The sequence below is a fragment of the Cajanus cajan genome, chromosome 4 (assembly GCF_000230855.2).
Source record: "Cajanus cajan strain Asha chromosome 4, NIPB_CcT2T_4, whole genome shotgun sequence".
NCBI classification, from domain to species: Eukaryota; Viridiplantae; Streptophyta; class Magnoliopsida; order Fabales; family Fabaceae; genus Cajanus; species Cajanus cajan.
Genome location: NC_138520.1, coordinates 13,554,312 through 13,574,437, shown reverse-complemented (window position 1 = coordinate 13,574,437; position 20,126 = coordinate 13,554,312). Strand labels below are relative to the sequence as shown.

The 20,126-nt window shown below is 31.9% G+C and overlaps 1 long non-coding RNA gene across 1 annotated transcript; it reads right to left on the bottom strand.

Moving 5' to 3' along the window:
* Nucleotides 1-352: 352 nt before the first annotated feature.
* LOC145956720 (uncharacterized) lies at nt 353-4,375 on the bottom strand. Its single transcript, XR_014432954.1, has 2 exons — nt 1,460-4,375; nt 353-570 (listed from the first exon to the last, which is right to left on the bottom strand). It is a non-coding gene; the product is annotated as an uncharacterized LOC145956720 (long non-coding RNA).
* Between the last annotated feature and the right edge of the window lie 15,751 nt (nt 4,376-20,126).

The window sequence follows — 20,126 nt, the reverse complement described above, 5'->3', positions numbered from 1 at the left end:
GATTTGATGAACATATGCTTCCAATCCTTCCAATATGGGTAGTCATCTCCATTAAAGGCAAGGGACCTTGTGAGAAAGGCTCCTTTTGGTAGGTACTATCCTTCATTACTTTTCATAATGGATCTTTTTCCTTTAGCACGATTAGATGCTCAACCTCATCAAAGGCTAAGGTCTAATACCAAACTATTGGGAAAAGATAAACACTAGAAGGGGGTTAAATAAAGTATATCAAATACTCACACATTTTTTGCAGTTAAATAATAATGCTAGTCAAATGAAGTGTGTAACGACCCACCTTAGGTCATCACATCAATAACCAACCAAAATAAAAGAGCATTTATAATAAAAAAAATAGAGCAAAAGCCAGCTACGCTAGAGTGTAAAAATTGTTTTCATAATAGCAAACATAAATATATTAGTCATTCTCAGTAAAATCATACAGTCATCCAAAATATATTAACATTAACCATTAACAGAAACACCCTAGGTGCTGGTCAAGCTCTAAGCCTAGCCACTTCTCAAAGCAGCTACCCAGAAGACTCCTTGCTATCCTATGGCTTCACACCTGATCTGCTCCCCCACATAGTGAGATCATCACAGTTCCACCACATGGAAACATAAGGGTTAGCACGTATAAAACCAACCATAGTATAAATATCATTTAACAATTATTTGTTCAAACCAACATGTATTTCCAAGATAGATATAAACCAATAGCATACATATTAATTAAAGAAATCCATAACCCTAGTATACAATCCATACCATATGTATACATAATCCACATCCAAAGCAAAGTCACACCACCGTATAATCCATGATGTAACCAACACATCCAAACCAAATGTTGGCCTCAACACCTATCCAAACCAAGTGTTGATACGGTGAAACATGTCAGCAACCCATGTCTCACGCCTAACCTCTCATGGAAAGTATACAGTTGGATTACGTCGTCACGTAACCCTGGTGGGGTCACCTCATCCATCGGTATGACTCGACCCAGACCCATACCGGTAGCAAATAGATACTTAGAGGAGTACTTCAGAATCCACCTAACATCTGAAGTGGTTTACTATATAATCCTTGGAAAATTTCCAAATTGGAAATCCTCACAATGGGATTCCGAAATACCATATTTTCTCCAAAGATTATATCCCTGATCTCACCAAGAGACCTCCCATCCATAACCTTACTCCTCTCAGTCCTATTTACTTTTCCAAACCACATACACATACTTCATAATTATATATATAAACATAATCATAACCATGCCAAATTAAATATCCAAAACAACCACCAACTTGAATAAATAACAACCATCAATTTAAATAAATAACAACCTTCATACAAACAAAATAACATATTAAAAGTTATACTACTCCTATCATGCTCATGTATACTAGATTAAGTCTTATAAGTACTACCCATACTAGATTAATTTTATAAATGCCACCCTTACTTGGATAATCCTGAACTGAAACTCGGGCAGAAACTGAGACTATAGCACAGCTGCCTCCCCAAGGCTCCTTCCGTCTAAAACAGGGACCGGAGCTAAAATTAGGACAGAACCTCTTCCTCTAGATTTCTCTTGGTCTTCAAAGAGAAGAAGAGGGAAAGAAGAGAGTATAAGAGAAGAGAAAAAGAGAATTGAGGGATGAGAAGTATTTCTTGGGATGGTTTGCAATGGAGAAGTGAAGGCCTATTTATAGCCTCCAAAACACATTAAAAAAATGTAAAATAATGGAGAAAAAGATAGACAAAACTAAGTGGAATGAATTAGTGGAATGAATTATAGAAGTTGGTGGGATGAATTAATGGAGTTGGTGTGAATTAATGGAGTTGGTGCCATGTTCTTTTCCGCACCGACTTTGGCTACTGATTTGGACCTTATAGACAGCCGAATCTGAAAATATTTCCTTCATGAAAGTTGTAGGATTTTCTCTTATCTTTCCATAGCCACCAAGTTTGTATCATTTGAACAACCACCGACCAAGTTATACCCCAAACACCGAGGCTTGCCAATCAGCCCAGCGAGAAACAATTGTATTAATAAAAGTCCAATTTTGACCTCCTAAACGACCGATTTTGCAAATGGCTATTTCTGCAAAAGTTGTGCGTTTTTCTCTTATATTTCCATTGACACCAATTTTGCATCATTTGGATTATCACAGCCCAAGTTATGCCTCGGACACTGAGACTAGTCAGTCAGCCCAGCGAGAAATGATTCTTAAAAAAAATTTCACAACTATCTAATTAGATCTAACAACACACATATCTTTCTAAGCATAAATGGAGTGTGAATTATCTATAATTGAAGTAAAATATAACCACCAAATTATGACCAAATACCACATAGTAATAATGACAATAATAATAATAGTAATAATCATGTTGAAAACTGAGATGTTACAATTCTCCCCAACAACAAAAATTTTCGTCCTCGAAAATTCACTTACTTGAAAAGAGATTTGATCCTTCATCTTATCTTCCAACTCCCAACTGGCTTCATTAGTAACCTCATCCCAAATAATCTTTACCAAATTGATAGATTTTCTCCGCAAATGTTTAACTTTCTTATCTATCATTGAGACTGGCTGTTTCTCAAAAGTTAAATTCTCCTTAACTTGTACTGCCTCTGATTCCAAAACATGACTCGGATCGTGAATATACTTTCTCAGTTGTGAAACATGAAACACATCATGCAAATTAGACAGGAATGGAGGTAATGCAATCTGATATACCACTGATCCAATCCCCTTGAGAATTTGATACGGCCCAATAAACTTAGGATTCAACTTCTTAGCTTTAATAGCTCTTCCCACACCTGTGGTAGGAGTCACCTTCAAAATACATGTTCTCCCTCTTTAAACCAACACAAAGGTGTTCTACATTTCCTCCCATATAGAGCCTCAAATGGTGTCATTCCTATACTTGCGTGAAAACTATTATTATAAGTGAACTCGACCAAAGGTAACATTTCTTCTCAACTCCCTAGATGATCCAAAATACAAGCCCTCAACAAATCCTCCAAAGATTGGATAGTTCTCTGAGACTGTCCATCAGTCTGTGGGTGATAAGCAGAACTGAGTCTCAACTTATTCCCTAATGCCTGATGCAAACTCTGCCAAAATCGAGAAGTAAAACGAGGATCCTTATCAGAAATAATACTGGAGAGCACACCATGTAATCTAACAATCTCCTTAATATACAACTGAGTTAACTTTTCCAAGGACCACTTTATATTCACTGGAAGAAAATGAGCACACTTAGTTAATCTATCCACAATCACCCAAATAGAATCACAATTCTTAATAGACCTTGGAAATCCAACAACAAAATCCATAGTTATACTATCCCATTTCCATTCTGGCACTTCCATCATCTATAATAAACCTCCTGGTTTTTGATGTTCTACCTTAGCTTTCTGACACAATGCAAGATGCAACATACTCGGCCACCTCCCTCTTTATACCATTCCACCATTTTTGTCATATCCTGATGTACACTCAACTTGCTTTTTATGACCTTCCTCAAGTATCAACTTCTTCAATTCTGCATTTTGTGGAATACAAATTCTGCACTTGTACCTTAAAACTCCATCCATATCTTGTTCAAGATTCTTCCTAAACTTCCTAGGAAAACCCACAACAAAGTTTATACACATTATCTCATTTCCAAATAGGAACATCTAAAGGCTACAAAAGTCCTAAAAGGCACCTAATGTTCTGTCTCAGACTTATACTATACTAAATATGAGTACACACCATCCTCTATTCCTCTCTACACTTAAGGCCACCATGCTTTCACTGCACGACTTTGATACACCTTAGTAGCTCCTCAATGGATACTAAGAGAACACTTGTGTCCTCCCTTTAAGATCATCTTCCTAAATTCAAGATTACTAGGCCATAGATCCTATTATTGAACCCCAAAACATCATCAATTTCCACTCGTAAAGGGCTATTTATACCCACCCCTACTAATCCTCTCCACTTGGTTCACTAAGAAAGAATTTAACTCCTAGGCTTCTCTAATCTCGTCCATTAATTCATTAGTTACTTTCAACATACTAAATTCAATGCTCCTAAGGGTGAGCTCACACATCACGCTTAAGTCTCTAAGTTCTTTAGTCAAATCCAACCCTTAAATCATCAAATGTGGTAGGCGAAAGATCATCCTACTCAAGGTATCTGCAAGAATAATATTTTCATTTCTACGACCCTCTCCAAAAATCATGTGCCTAAGCGTAAGTTTTACACAGAATCAATCTCCAAGTCTTACCACCTCATCTATACCGAAGGCAGCTCTTATCCACTACCTTGTCCTATATCCTCTTGTCTTGTTTTCAAAATGAATCAACTAATTATGCTTCTCCAATTTTCCTTCAATAATTCACTTGTTACTTTAGTCATACCTAGTCTCATACTACTAAGGGTAACCTCATAAGCCAAACTTAAATCTTTAGACCAAACCAAAAGATCTATCTCTCTAACCATAAGGGAAGATATATCTAGAGGTCTTCTACTCAAAGTATCAACCACCATACTAGCTTTGCCCAAATGACAATTAAGATCAAAATCCTAGTCCTTAAAAATTCCAATTATCTCTTCTTGTCAATAGATATTTAAAATTCTTATGATCGCTAAAAACCTCTAGCTTAGAATCATATATGTAGTGTCTCCAAATCTTAATTAAAATTGCTAACTCAAGGTCATGGGTAAGGTAATTCCTCTCATGAATTTTCAATTGCCTAGAATCACAAGCTACTATCTTTCCTTCATGCATCAACACTCTTCCCGAATCTATCTTAGTAGCTATAGGAAAAGAAAGCAAAGCGATTCCTGTAGTAGAGGCGAGTGAGATGAGAGTAGCCTAAACCTCGAACTGCTATCTTAGAAATTTACTTAATAAATCTCCTATAAATTATCCTAAGAAAACTCTTAATTTTACTAATTGAATTAGGTATCTCTCACTACAACTTCTACCTTAGGTAGCTCTATGTTAAACCTTCACAAGAAATTACATGGCCTAAAACACACACCTAATACAATCAGAGTCATACTTAGATAATCTAGCCTAAGTTTATCTTGGATATATCTTCACACTTAACTCTAATATGATGGTATCACATCCTAAGATCAAAACCTTTCATTAACACACAAATATACACTAATTGATCCATAAGGTCACATACTTGCATATCAATTCATATTAGAATACTTCCTTCACATATACTATCCCTAAGCATATATGAATTGATCACCATGAACCAAGCATATCATTTTAATCAACCTTTCAATGACCAAACCTCAAAACATCACCAAATCTATTTTATCCTTGTTATGCCTATCATGACAGTATATATCTATAGAGTTATACTCATCCAAATGATTTCAAACCTGTCTTAAATGAAAGCTAAATGAATAAGCTACAACTCTTAAGATTTCAAAAAGATCACCTTCCTAACTAAAATTTCAACAATCACTTCAAGTATATTCAGCTCTAACAACTAGACTTCTGATCACCAAAGCAGTCATAACTAGAGTTCTAGACCTGCTTTTTACCTGATTCCAGTTCCATTAGAAAGATAGTATCTAAAGCCATAATTCTCATAAAGACCACAAAATCAGATTCTATCAATATGATACTCATACTGGCACAACAAAATTTCAACAAAAATAATCCCCATATCATACAGCATTAGTGTACTAACATACCTTAATCATTCCAAACTCACTCCTTTCCACCTTAAACTCATATTCAAGCTTTTCATTACAATCCTAAACCAAAACAGCTCACAAAATAAAATTCACATACTACCTCAACCATAAAAGTTATCATGCAAGCACCAACACTCAAGGAACGTTCCAATCTCCCATCAAAACTTCAATTCTCAGATACAACCTCTTTGGATTCAATCACTACTACTATAGATTCCTAAATTCCATTAATTGTAAACTCTTGCCAAATCAATGTCTCACCTAAATCTAAGGTGTCAATAATTTCTAGTTGATTATCAAGGCTTTATTCATACTATTGGTACCTAAGCTCACCATAAAGTATTCTATTATCCAATAGTAGCAGCAATTAGCTCCATAGCTCGAGCAATTTGCCGCCCATCCATGCTTGAAGAAGAATTAGAATGATTTCCCCTACCAGTCATCCTAAAAAGGTCAAAGAACTTTATGAGTTTACACGAAACTCATAAGAAATTCCTAATCAAGATTAAGAAACTCATGAGTTACTCATGAAGTTCCTTTCAAAATTCGTTTCCATACAACGGAAACATAACAAGACCATTCCCCACAAATCCTAAAGAGACTTGACCAGCTCTGATACCAAAACTGTAACGACCCACCTTAGGTCATCACATAAATCATCAATCATAATAAATAATATATAATAAAGAAAATATTAGAGCAAAAGCCAGCTACGCTAGAGTGTAAAAATTGTTTTCATAATAGCAAACATAAGTATATTAGTCATTCTCAGTAAAATCATACAGTCATCCAAAATATATTAACATTAACCATTAACAGAAACACCCTAGGTGCTGGTCAAGCTCTAAGCCTAGCCATTTCTCAAAGCAGCTACCCAGAAGACTCCTTGCTATCCTATGGCTTCACACCTGATCTGCTCCCCCACATAGTGAGATCATCACAGTTCCACCACATGGAAACATAAGGGTTAGCACGTATAAAACCAACCATAGTATAAATATCATTTTAACAATTTTTATTCAAACCAACCAATATAATGTATACACATCCATGCCAATGCATACATATTAATTAAAGAAATCCATAACCAAAGTATACAATTCATACCATATATATATACATAATCCACATCCAAAGCAAAGTCACACCACCGTATAATCCATGATGTAACCAACACATCCAAACCAAATGTTGGCCTCAACACCTATCCAAACCAAGTATTGATACGGTGAAACATGTCAGCAACCCATGTCTCACGCCTAACCTCTCATGGAAAGTATACAGTTGGATTACGTCGTCACGTAACCCTGGTGGGGTCACCTCATCCATCGGTATGACTCGACCCAGACCCATACCGGTAGCAAATAGATACTTAGAGGAGTACTTCAGAATCCACCGAACATCTGAAGTGGTTTACTATATAATCCTTGGAAAAGTTCCAAATTGGAAATCCTCACAATGGGATTCCGAAATTCCATATTTTCTCCAAAGATTATATCCCTGATCTCACCAAGAGATCTCCCATCCATAACCTTACTCCTCTCAGTCCTATTTACTTCTCCAAACCACATACACATAGCATACTTCATAATTATATATATAAATATAATCATAACCATGCCAAATTAAATATCCAAAACAACCACCAACTTCTATAATTCATTCCACTAATTCATTCCACTTAGTTTTGTCTATCTTTTTCTCCATTATTTTACATTTTTTTAATGTGTTTTGGAGGCTATAAATAGGCCTTCACTTCTCCATTGCAAACCATCCCAAGAAATACTTCTCATCCCTCAATTCTCATTCTCTCTTCTCTCATACTCTCTTCTTTCCCTCTTCTTCTCTTTGAAGACCAAGGGAAATCTAGAGGAGGAGGTTCTGTCCTAGTTTTAGCTCCGGCCCCTATTTTAGACGGAAGGAGCCTTGGGGAGGCAGCTGTGCTATAGTCTCAGTTTCTGCCCGAGTTTCAATTCAGGTTTATCCAAGTAAGGGTGGCATTTATAAAATTAATCTAGTATGCTAAGTAAGGGTAGTACTTATAAGACTTAATCTAGTATACATGAGCATGATAGGAGTAGTATAACTTTTAATATGCTATTTTGTTTGTATGAAGGTTGTTATTTATTTAAGTTGATGGTTGTTATTTATTCAAGTTGGTGGTTGTTTTGGATATTTAATTTGGCATGGTTATGATTATATTTATATATATAATTATGAAGTATGCTATGTGTATGTGGTTTGGAGAAGTAAATAGGACTGAGAGGAGTAAGGTTATGGATGGGAGATCTCTTGGTGAGATCAGGGATATAATCTTTGGAGAAAATATGGAATTTCGGAATCCCATTGTGAGGATTTCCAATTTGGAACTTTTCCAAGGATTATATAGTAAACCACTTCAGATGTTCGGTGGATTCTGAAGTACTCCTCTAAGTATCTATTTGCTACCGATATGGGTCTGGGTCGAGTCATACCGATGGATGAGGTGACCCCACCAGGGTTACGTGACGACGTAATCCAACTGTATACTTTCCATGAGAGGTTAGGCGTGAGACATGGGTTGCTGACATGTTTCACCGTATCAATACTTGGTTTGGATAGGTGTTGAGGCCAACATTTGGTTTGGATGTGTTGGTTACATCATGGATTATACGGTGGTGTGACTTTGCTTTGGATGTGGATTATGTATATATATATGGTATGAATTGTATACTTTGGTTATGGATTTCTTTAATTAATATGTATGCATTGGCATGGATGTGTATACATTATATTGGTTGGTTTGAATAAAAATTGTTAAAATGATATTTATACTATGGTTGGTTTTATACGTGCTAACCCTTATGTTTCCATGTGGTGGAACTGTGATGATCTCACTATGTGGGGGAGCAGATCAGGTGTGAAGCCATAGGATAGCAAGGAGTCTTCTGGGTAGCTGCTTTGAGAAATGGCTAGGCTTAGAGCTTGACCAGCACCTAGGGTGTTTCTGTTAATGGTTAATGTTAATATATTTTGGATGACTGTATGATTTTACTGAGAATGACTAATATACTTATGTTTGCTATTATGAAAACAATTTTTACACTCTAGCGTAGCTGGCTTTTGCTCTATTTTTTTTTTTATTATAAATGCTCTTTTATTTTGGTTGGTTATTGATGTGATGACCTAAGGTGGGTCGTTACAAAGTGCAAAGAGTAGTTAGATGGAACACTGAGTATTTCTATACTAGTTCGCCTTAACCACTGAGACTACGTCCAATTCTATATCCAATCATATTGAGTTTCACTATCTTTAAACAAAGATACAAGTATTCTTTTAACAAGGCACTTCTAACTTCACCCTAAGTATTCTTTGACTTGCCTCTTCAAGACACTACCTAAGTATTCTTTTAACAACAAACCTTTATAGACTTAACAACTAAGTATTGTTTTAACAACAAGCCTCTTTAGGCTTAAAACAAGTATTCTTTTTTAACAAGCCTCTCCAGACTCAACCTTATAACAATGGTTATGAAGGCTACAAAAAAGTTATATTCGTCTCACTTAGACATTATACACTGATACAAAGCAATAAATGTTTACAAGAAAATAATAAAGAGTTTTTGTACAAAGTATATGTATTACTAGAAATTGATCTCTCTGATGTAAATTCTACGTACGTATATCTCTTTCTTTTGTTTTGAATCTTCTTATATAGTAGCTTGGGGAAAATGATCGTTGCAACACTTTGAGTTCAACTCACAAATTTGCTTTGTCTATCTTCATCGCAGGTGATCATTTGACACATTTAATGTGAACATTAAATGGATTTCACCAAATAGTACCTCTTATCTTATCAAGGAGGCTACTTATCAACTTTTCATACCAAATAGAGCTTGCAGAAGCAATGTTAGTGTAGAGAAGCTATAACAGTGACTTTATCTATTTTTCTCTGTGATTTTAGAGATTTAGTTCTTATGAAAAGTATGGTTCTTCTCTTGAACATATTTGTTAGTTCTGAGATGGCTTTTTGATTCAATCTATTAAGGAATGAAGCATTCAAAGCGAACTTTGTCATTAGTCTTAATAAATGATAAATATTTAATGTATATGAGACAAACTGTATGTTTTGTTTGATTAAGAACATTTTACAAATGATTTGTGTCTTACATTTCATCTGATAAGCTTTTCAAAGATATGTTCAAAGACATTTTCACATACATTTATTCTTTATAAAAATGTTTTGTTGTTAGCATTAAAACTTTGAGTTAAGGGGATTGTCTTTTGACTTAACAAATTTTTTTTTGAATATTTTCATATAAAATTTTGTTTTATATAAGAAAAACATCATATTTCTTGGAATATTTGAACAAAAATTTATAGATAAGTTTTCTAGTTATTATTTTTTTTGGTATATTTTTTGTTTGTTGTATACTGGTTTTTATTATTGAACACTAGACAAGAGTGTAAAAGTCATAAAAATAACTTGATCAATGCTATTAATAACATAGAAAAATATTTTAGAGTTAATATTTTTTTCCTAATAAAATTGACAATCTTTGATTTTTATTGTTGACTTTACCTTCACTTTTCCTACATTTTGTAAATATCCACACATAATCTAACTCTTTTGCGATCAAAGTTGACCATATTAAGAATGCAAGTGTTTATAAATACAAGAACTAAAAGTTCTAATGCATTAAAAAATGTGTTAAAAAGTGTCTTTTTAATAATTTTTTTTATTTTACCCTATAAATAAAATATTTACGCATCTTTCAAGATAGTTATAAGATAAAAGAAGTGATGTAAAACTTTTTCTTCATCTAATTAGGATGGGTTATTTGGAGAAGTACAAAAGAATACTTAGTGGAGGTTGAAAAATATACTTAATAGACTAATTCAAACTAACTTGGACTCAAGCAACAAAACAACCTATTAAGAAAATTGTGTAGCAACCATGTTTGAATTCAAACTTAAATCGGGGAATTAGTTTGGCTGGGGTTTTAATTTATGTGATTTTAAATTTATATTATATTGGAATTCCTTTTTCATGAATAAAAAATTGATGGATTATCGATAAAAAAAAGTGAGTAATTATCTTTGATTGAGAACTAATCAAGCTTATTTAATTTCTTTGTGGTGCTTAGAATATTTGACTAATTAATTAAATAAGGATGGCAAAGTGGGTTAACTCACTTAAAGTAGGTTGGACGGGTTGACCTACCAAAAAAAGAGGATGGGGCCAATAGATTCACCAAAGAAAACAAGCTAAAAAATGTTTTATCTCACTTAGTGATAAGTTGACAAGTTGACACTCTTTAGTGAGTTGGTGAATTAAAAATGGTAGGTTGGCAAATTGAGTTGACCCACCTTTAACTCACCCATTTTTTTAAACAAATCTCAATTGAAATATTTTAATATACATTAGAACTTCAACCTATAATTTTATTAACATTTGTAAAATTGATTAGAGGATTTATATTTTTTCCCGCAAAGGATCAATATAATATATATTTCTATTAAAAAATACTCTATAAATGAAAATATATTGGCAAAAAAATATGTGATTAAAATAATATACTTCTATTTCATATAAAATGAGAATAATTAATTAGAAAGAGAAGTTAAGCTATAACATAAAAATATTTATCCAACATAAATCCATTACAAATTTATCTCTTAAGAACATAAAACAAAAAAAAATGGGTTGGTGGATTGAACCCGTCAAGTTGACGAGTTGGGTGGGGTGGGTTAGGCGAGATGATAGATTTATTAATCCAACCCAACCCACCAAAAATAGACGAGGATGACGGATTTACCAACCGAGTTCAACCTACATTGTTATCCCTACAATTAGACCATAATGATGTATTCACTTTCTTGAGATTTAGTGTTAATCATAAGACATGGGTCACTATTATGCACATGATACTAAAGTTCTTATCCCTCATAGAAAACTGGTCATAATTTTTCATTATAATGTATTCTCTCTCATGTTGGCATTAAGTCAATGATTTCCATGTAATTTTAATTCTACTACAATCTCACTAGTTCTTAGTAGGGTTGCATTATTTAGTATTAGGAACCTCGGTTCTAATTGGCTTCTAACTAGTTTTGATTTACAAGTTTACAAAAGGTAAATGAATTATCACAACCTTATTTTGTTAGGTGTATCTATCATATATGTAATAAAGTGATAAGTTAGATATTCTTCTCTCAAGGACTAGAATGCTCATAATTTACTAATATTCAACATTAGTTGATTGAAAATGAGATTAAATTGTTGTAACACTGTCTTATGAATTGTTTATTTAATGATAGTATTTAATTGTTAATTATTGATGTGTTGCTTTAGTATTTTATAACTCTAAGGATTAAAAAATGTTCATATGAGTTTAGTTATTCGGAGGTTATTTTGTGTTGAGGTCAAATTTGACAAAGTTTAGGGGAAAGTATATAAGATTTTCTTAAGACTTAAGCTTTATAAACTCATTTCTTCAGAAATCTAGAGAGAGATTTTAAAGTGATAGTCTTTAGAGCGAAAAATAAGATCTTCTTGCTTCTGACATCATAGGGGAGCCTTGATCCTTCCCTAGTGTAGAGCTTTGAGTTGTGGGGTTGTGATTTGAAGCTTGGAAGTTGAGAATTTGGAGTTTGAGTTGTCATACAATGAGAGCTCAGTGAGATTCAAGGTAAGGAAAGCTTGTAGATTAACATTCTAACTTCATAGTTCTTCACTATTCTTCCTTCTCTTTCTTTTTTCAAGGAGATTTGAGGTAAGAGAAGCTTGTAGATTAACTTTTACTATTTTGCATGTGTGGATTATTGCATTGATCGATTTGCCCAACTGGTGGCTTTGATTGATGAAATTGGGAGTTGGAACTTGGGTGTTCTTGTTTGGGGTTTTCCTACTTAAAGAGCAGAACTAATGATTCTAGATGTAATGTGGTTACATGTTGAGATTCCTTTAATTTATGAGTTATACGATGCTAGTAGATGTTGACTTTTGAGTTACATGTGTGAATCACAATCTTGGAAGAAGAAAATTTTGAGTTTTTGAGTTGGTTTCTTGTAATTTGATGATTTTGTTCTTGAGTTATGTTGGGTGTGTTTTCTCAAAGTGAGAACTTACTCACTTAAGCGAGCTAATGCAACCATTTCAATAGTGCTTTTTGACTTGGCTCACTTGGAGCGCTTGTTGGTCGCTTTGAGAGAATTTTCATCAATCAAAGCAAGATCATACTCATTTAAGTGAGTCAGTCACTCTTCCTAAGGGTTTTATTTATTTGAGCTTGCTTAAAGCGAGCCATGAGTGCTTGGAGCGGATTTTTCTTGCTCAAAGCATGCCTTTCTTGACTTGAAGCACATCTTTCCCTTAAAACTTATAATCTTTTAAGTCATATCTTGTTATGTTGGTTGTTTATATGAATATTGATGATGATTGAATCCAATTCATACTATGATAGTCTATAATGATGTATGATGACATTATAAGTTATTTTAAAGTTGAAAATAGCTTGTTGTTTAAAGTTGTAAGATGTTAAGTTGTGATATGCATGAAGCATGTTATTGTGAAAAAGTTGTGTTTTGAATGCATAATGCATTATTTTGAACTATGTTGAGAACTTAGGACTAAAGGAAAGATATTGTTTTCAAAGTTAAAATATCTCAATTGTGTGGATATGTGTTATAGTGCTTTTAGAGTCCAAATATTGAAAAACCATTCTTGAGTACTGTTATCTCTTATAGTGAAATGTTGAGTCTCATCTAAGTTCTTAGTTGATACTGTATGGAGTTCAAGTTGGGCCATACAAGCTTAGAAGCGGCCAAATTTGAGTATGGTATAAAGTTAAGTGATAAAATCCTTAACCGATTATTAGAAAAATGCATAGTAATTGGAAGATAGTTGATAGGTTAATTTCACATAGGCTTAGTTGATGCATACTAATGTCATGATGGACCTACACCCAAGCTATTTTATCCATGATAGTGGTATTGGACTTTCCTAGTTTAAGTGGAGAAATCTAAGAAATCATGTTGTGTTGTGAATTGATATCTAACTTTGTTGTTAATCTACCAAGCCAAAAAGATTGTGTTGTTAAGTTGGTTCTGTAACGTCTAATTGTATACATATTAATCCCAATATTTTACGTCTATATCTATATATATATATTTATAGATTGAAAACATAAGTATATTATTAATGATATTATATGTGATCATAAAGAAAGATTTTTCGAACTAATATACATATAATATTTACAATGACGTACATAATTATAACTTCTTATATCACATATACGATTTTAATATTTACATTACATATTATTCTAAAAATATTTACAATACGTGCCTATTTACATACCATAGTTTCTTTTCTGCTTCTACTATACTATTTACATGGGTGGTTGAAATAAATTTACAATTGGATTGACATGATTAGCGGGTGGTAGAAAGAAAATGACTATTATTGAGTCTTCGATCACTGTAGGGACTTCTTAGTTTGGAGAGAAGGTAAAAGATGACATCGCCACTCCATTTAATGTGACTGCATTTGCTACCGCGTCTACACTCCATGTAGTTCTGGAAAATACTGTAGATATCACTAAGGGAAAAGGTCCTGAAATGGCGGGCACATCCATCTATATGTATATATATTTGTTTTCTATATAAATTAATTACAAATTTTAAACAAGAAATATAAGGAGTGAGAACAATAATCCAATAAATATCAACAATTAGATAATATGCATAGAAATATTTAATACTAGTAAATATATATTAATTTTTCTTGATATAAAAATTTGAATTATTCTTGCAGTGACTAGTCAGGATAAATGAACATTATAATAACAAATAACTAAAGGTTATTTCACCTTAAGTTTTACTCATTTAAATCCCCAAGGAAAACCTCCAACAACAAATTAATTCAAACTTTCATGTTATGGCCATAGAATAATTTTTATTTTTATAAATACATGAAGAAATAACAACAAACCGAGCTTAAGATATTTTAACAAAACTATATTATAGTTAATATTAACATAAAAATAATTACGGTAAATAAGTTGAGTATTTTTCATTATTTAGAATTTAATAAAATATAGTTTATGTAAGTGAAATATATTAAAGAGTACCAATCAAGTAAATGACAGTGATAATTATTATAAAATAATTAAACAACATAAATAATGAACACCCTATTAATTATTATGAATAAAAATTATCATAGATTAAGAAAATAAGTGAGGTTAGGGACACCTCACTAAGTAAATACACATAAAATGTAACATAAATAATAAACATAATAGCATATAAAATTTAAAAAGATATAGTTCTCCTCCCCCTTACCTTTGAACATAGACTTATTAAGGGTTAACATCGTAAAAAATTTCACGATCCTCTTCCTACCCACTTCTCTCTCTCTCTCTCTCTCACCTACGTTTTCACCTTTGTTATTTTTCTTCCTCTTACAGCCCCCTCCCTATCCTATTTATAGTAGAGTGTGTAATGATTACCTAGTTCCCCTTTGATGGCCAATTTATTCCATTTGGTTAGATTTTAAGTCCCATTAGTCTTTAGTTACTTATGGATAATTCTTCATTAATGTATTAGATAAGGTGGGGTGGATTTGCAGTAGGATAAGTTTTATCTACTTGTACTTGTAGATATGAGTATGGAAATCGAAATCTTATTCTCGCGCGCAGTAGCATGATATATTGAAATCTTATTATTATATAGTAAAGTAACATATGCGCAGTAGCATGGAAAACTTATTATTATATAGTAAAGTAACATGGAATTCTTATTATGATATATTAAAGTAACGTATGAAATATTCAATCTATACAATCATGCTGCCAAGCTACTATTAATACATAAGATAATTTTTTTTCTGCATTAGTTTGGATAAAAGATTATTTAATTATTACTAATTATATAAAATTATATAGAACCATGACATGACTCAAACCTGTGACCTGCTACTTATGATTCTTATATATTACTAAACAAGCCATTGAACCACTTTATTTTATATGTATGTATTATTATATATATTATAATTTGTTTCACAGGTAATTATAATATTATTATAAATATTTATAATATAGTTGAATATTATCCACACACACATGTATATATATTAGTCTGAAAAATATAAAATTTTATAAGGTAAAAATAAATAAATAAAACATTATTATTTATCTATTTATTTTAAATATGGTAACTAAATTTTTTTTAAAAAATATTATTCTAAAAGATTCTAATAAAATTGAATAATAAATATTTCTACTTTAATTTGTTGAAAGTATAAAAATCATAACATACCAAAATAAGACATTTATATTTATTTATTTTAATTATGGTAGCTAAAAAAATATTATTTTAAGAATATATATAAAATTGAGAATATTGTATAAAAAATTTAGGATATTATTATTTTAAGAATATATATAAAATTGAGAATATTGTATCAAAAAATTAGGATATTACAAGTTCGGTAGGGTAGAGATCTCTTAGTTGAAATATGTGATGACGTATAATATTGTTGCATGTGTTATTAAGTTTTTTTGTTGCTAAGTTGTTGTGTTGTTAATATGTTGTGTTGATAAGTTATATTGTTCATATGTTAAGTTGATATGATAATGAGTTGTATAATTATGTTGTAAGTTGAAAAGTTGTTAAGTTGTAAAGTCATGATGCATGTTGATCTGTGTTTCTAAGTTAGGCCTTGGGCTGTTGTTGTGTTGTATTGATGAAATTGTTTGTATAGATTTGTTCATTACTTTTATACTATATTGTTTTATTGGTTACATGCTTACCTTTGCTTTTCCTTGTTATATTGTGATGATCATATAATTATTAACGAAGCAGGGCAAGATTAGGCAAAAGGGAGAGCAGGTTGTGGTGCCATGTTGAAGATGGCGGTGTTTTAGGTGGTGTTGTTTTAAGGCAACATATGTATAGTTGTTGCTTAACTAGAAACCTAAGACATTTATGTTTTGCAGTCCTATATATGTGTGTGTGTGTGTGGGTGGGTGGGTATGTGTAAGTATAAGATTTGTTTATAATCCCACTAAGGTATATTATGTTTCAGTTTTTATTTCCTTACATATATATTGTTACATGAATATCCAAGAATCACTTGCATGATAAGTCTAGGTTAGATTATATTTATGTTTTATGTCACTAGTTGTTGAGTTGTAGTAAGTGTAGGACCTATCGAGTTGTTACAATTGTCACAATTAGTTGTTAGTTAGATTAGCTTGGACCTAAGCTGAATTTTGGAGTCAACACAAAAGTAAAAGAGACAAGATTTAACACAAACACATCTAACTTGTGCTTCACTACTCTTAACCTTAAGTATATTCTCTCAAACCTAGATTGCACATAATTGTTCATCATTTGACTTTCCTTACAACCTCATTGCAATTTTTTGGCAGTATGCTTAACTATAAAAGCAAATACCCTAATTTAAGTCCACTCACTAAGCACTTGTGCCTTAGTGTTTCAACAAGTACACACAACACACACACACATACACCTCTTAATTCCAAGAGTCCCATGAATATTTCATGTCTGATGTTTCAATATTTTAACTTAGAGTCTCTCTCCCAAGTTAACCCTAAATTAGGTTCATTTTGATGGTTTCCACCTTACAAAGCATTAAGCCTAGAAATCATGAAACTAATTCAAAAAATAAAGGTAATGTTATAATCATTTTAATAATTACAAAATCATCCTAATAAGAATAAGAATAAACGCCTTCGTTTTGGAAATAATTCCTAATGAATTAACAAACTTAGCAACTAACTCCTTTAAAGCCTTCCCGGTGTTGACATTTATGTCAATAGGAAACCTCCACTTTTAGAGGCGTATAGGCCTATGTTTACACTTCTTAGTATACCATGTAGGGGTCTTGACCAGTCATTTGTGCATGTTTATACATGCAAAAAAGAACACTAATTAGTATAAACTAAAATCATAAATATAATATAAAAAGGAAAAAGTAGCTAATACATTATTAAAATAAATTTTTAAAAAACACTAAAGAAGTATAGTAACTTATTTTGGAATGTTTTCCATGGAAGGTACCTAATCAATTATAAGGCTCCTATTAATTTGTAGCTAACTTAATAATATATAACAAAATATACAACTTCAAATTTAATAATATAATTTATTTTATTTTATTTATTTTTCTCATTCTCTATTTCATTAATTATATGCTTATGAGCTTTATCTATCTATCTATTTATCTATATATATATATATATACATATATATATATATATATATATATATATATATATTATTTTCTTAAAAAAGAACCATTTCACCTAAATATGGCTTATTAATTATATAAGTTATCCATGAGATCTTACATATATCATATGTTTCTCAATTAGGCAATAAAACCTTGAACTAGATGATTCTTAAATTAATAGTCTAAGACTTCACACTTTTGTCCAGTACTATGTTCTCACCAGTATTCATGACAAAAACAAATTTAAGGAGAAAATAGTGTTTTTACTAACTCTAAAGATAACTTTTTACTAGTTGAAATGTTCTTGAGAAACATGACTAACAAAATTCTTGAGTAAGTATTAGAGTCAAAGTTATTATAATGATTATAACTCATTAAGCAATCAATCAAAGGTAAAACTTTTAATACTAAAAGTCTAAGATTATGCAACAATATGACAATTATAATTTTGAAATAAAATTTATTACAATTTTTCATAATATTTGTAGCAATAATTGAAATTTCAATTGAAAAGCTTTGTCAAAGAAAAAAATGAATACAAAGAAATTTTTCTAAATTATTAAAATTAAAAAGAAATGAAGCCCTAATGAGGAGATATAGATAGAAGATAAGTATGTAGAGAAAGAATTAGGAGCGATTGGTTGAAGCAATCAAGATGTGATAATGTTAAGGACTCAAAAAATATTAAAAGACAACATATAACTTTTAATAAAGTTCAAGGAAGAATAGTCATATGGCAAAACATCAACTTGTTCGATTTGAAACATGTAATTAAGAATAGGGGCAATTTATAAATTTTAAAAAATACATTACCTTAATAGCACACAATAATCACTACCAAATAATCTGCAATCGTGAACAAGGTTTTAAGGAGTGTGGCTGGTTCGAATATAGTAATTTGAAATTGAATTCAATTTAAAGCATGTCAAGCAAAGGAGAACCCTATAATGGTTAATAGGGTCTACATTATACCTAAGGGCTAGAACATCAAAGAAGCTCTATGAGGATGGGTCAAAAGTATACTCGAGGTAATGGTGAAGCAGAAAAAAGGATTCTATGATATTTCTAATGATTTTGGATAACAACGGTACTTCCAATGTGGTGAGATTTAGGGGAGAAATCTTAAGATGGAAACATAAAACAAAATTTTAGTAAGAGTGCTTCTCTAGTAAGAAGAATATATCTTTGAAAATTTTTAAATTTTAGGTTAAGATGAGAAAACCTTTTCTTGTTAAGAGTAGTATTCTTTCATTTAGTTTCTAAGGGATATCACTAAAAGGCACATCAAAATCATATCTTCACAATCCATAAGCAATCCAATATGAAGAACCCTAAAAGCAAATATCTCATGACATAATTTCTCAACAAGAAAAGCATATTAAACACATCAAAACATACCATAGAAGAACCTCAATGTATTCATAATCCTTAAAAAAGACATGCCATAAATGAAACCATAAACCTATTGAGTTGGGGACAACTTTACTACTTACATTTGATTCACACAAAAAGAGAGATAACGATTCTATGACATTAGAGTTCTAATAGGCAAACACCAATAGAGTCTTAGGAATTAAACTAGGTCAAACTCTAATAGCTTTTATAACTTAGTTGGTTCAAGCCTAATACTCATTTTTAAAATAAAAATGTAGCAACTTTCTCATTTTCAAAATCCTATTTTTTCAACCCATTACACTAGAAGAAAATTGTTAATTAACGAGAAAATTTATCATGGGAAAATTTGTCTCACTATGATGGCATCCTTACTTGCATGAACTTGAGATGATCAATAAAGAATAGGATGCCTTCTCCAAGGATCAAGTTCTTCAAAGGTAGCACAAGGTGGTGGATGATGATGGAATGGATGAAAATGGAGGTTGGGTAGAAGGTGTTTGAGGAAAGGCTTGAGAAGGGTACTCTAGGGTTGGCTCACTTCATGATGATGAAGGCCACTTCTAGGGTTGTTTCTCTCAAGGTGGAGATGGGAGGGAGGTGGCCGAATTAGCCAAGGGTGACTAAGGAAAGATATAAAGGCACAAAATGCTCTCTTTATATCCAATATCCAAAGTATTTACAAGGTGTGGTGCATTGAGTATTTATAGGAGGGGAGGCATCTAGGGTTGCATTTGGAGTAGGCAAATGCATTCCAAATGAAATGCA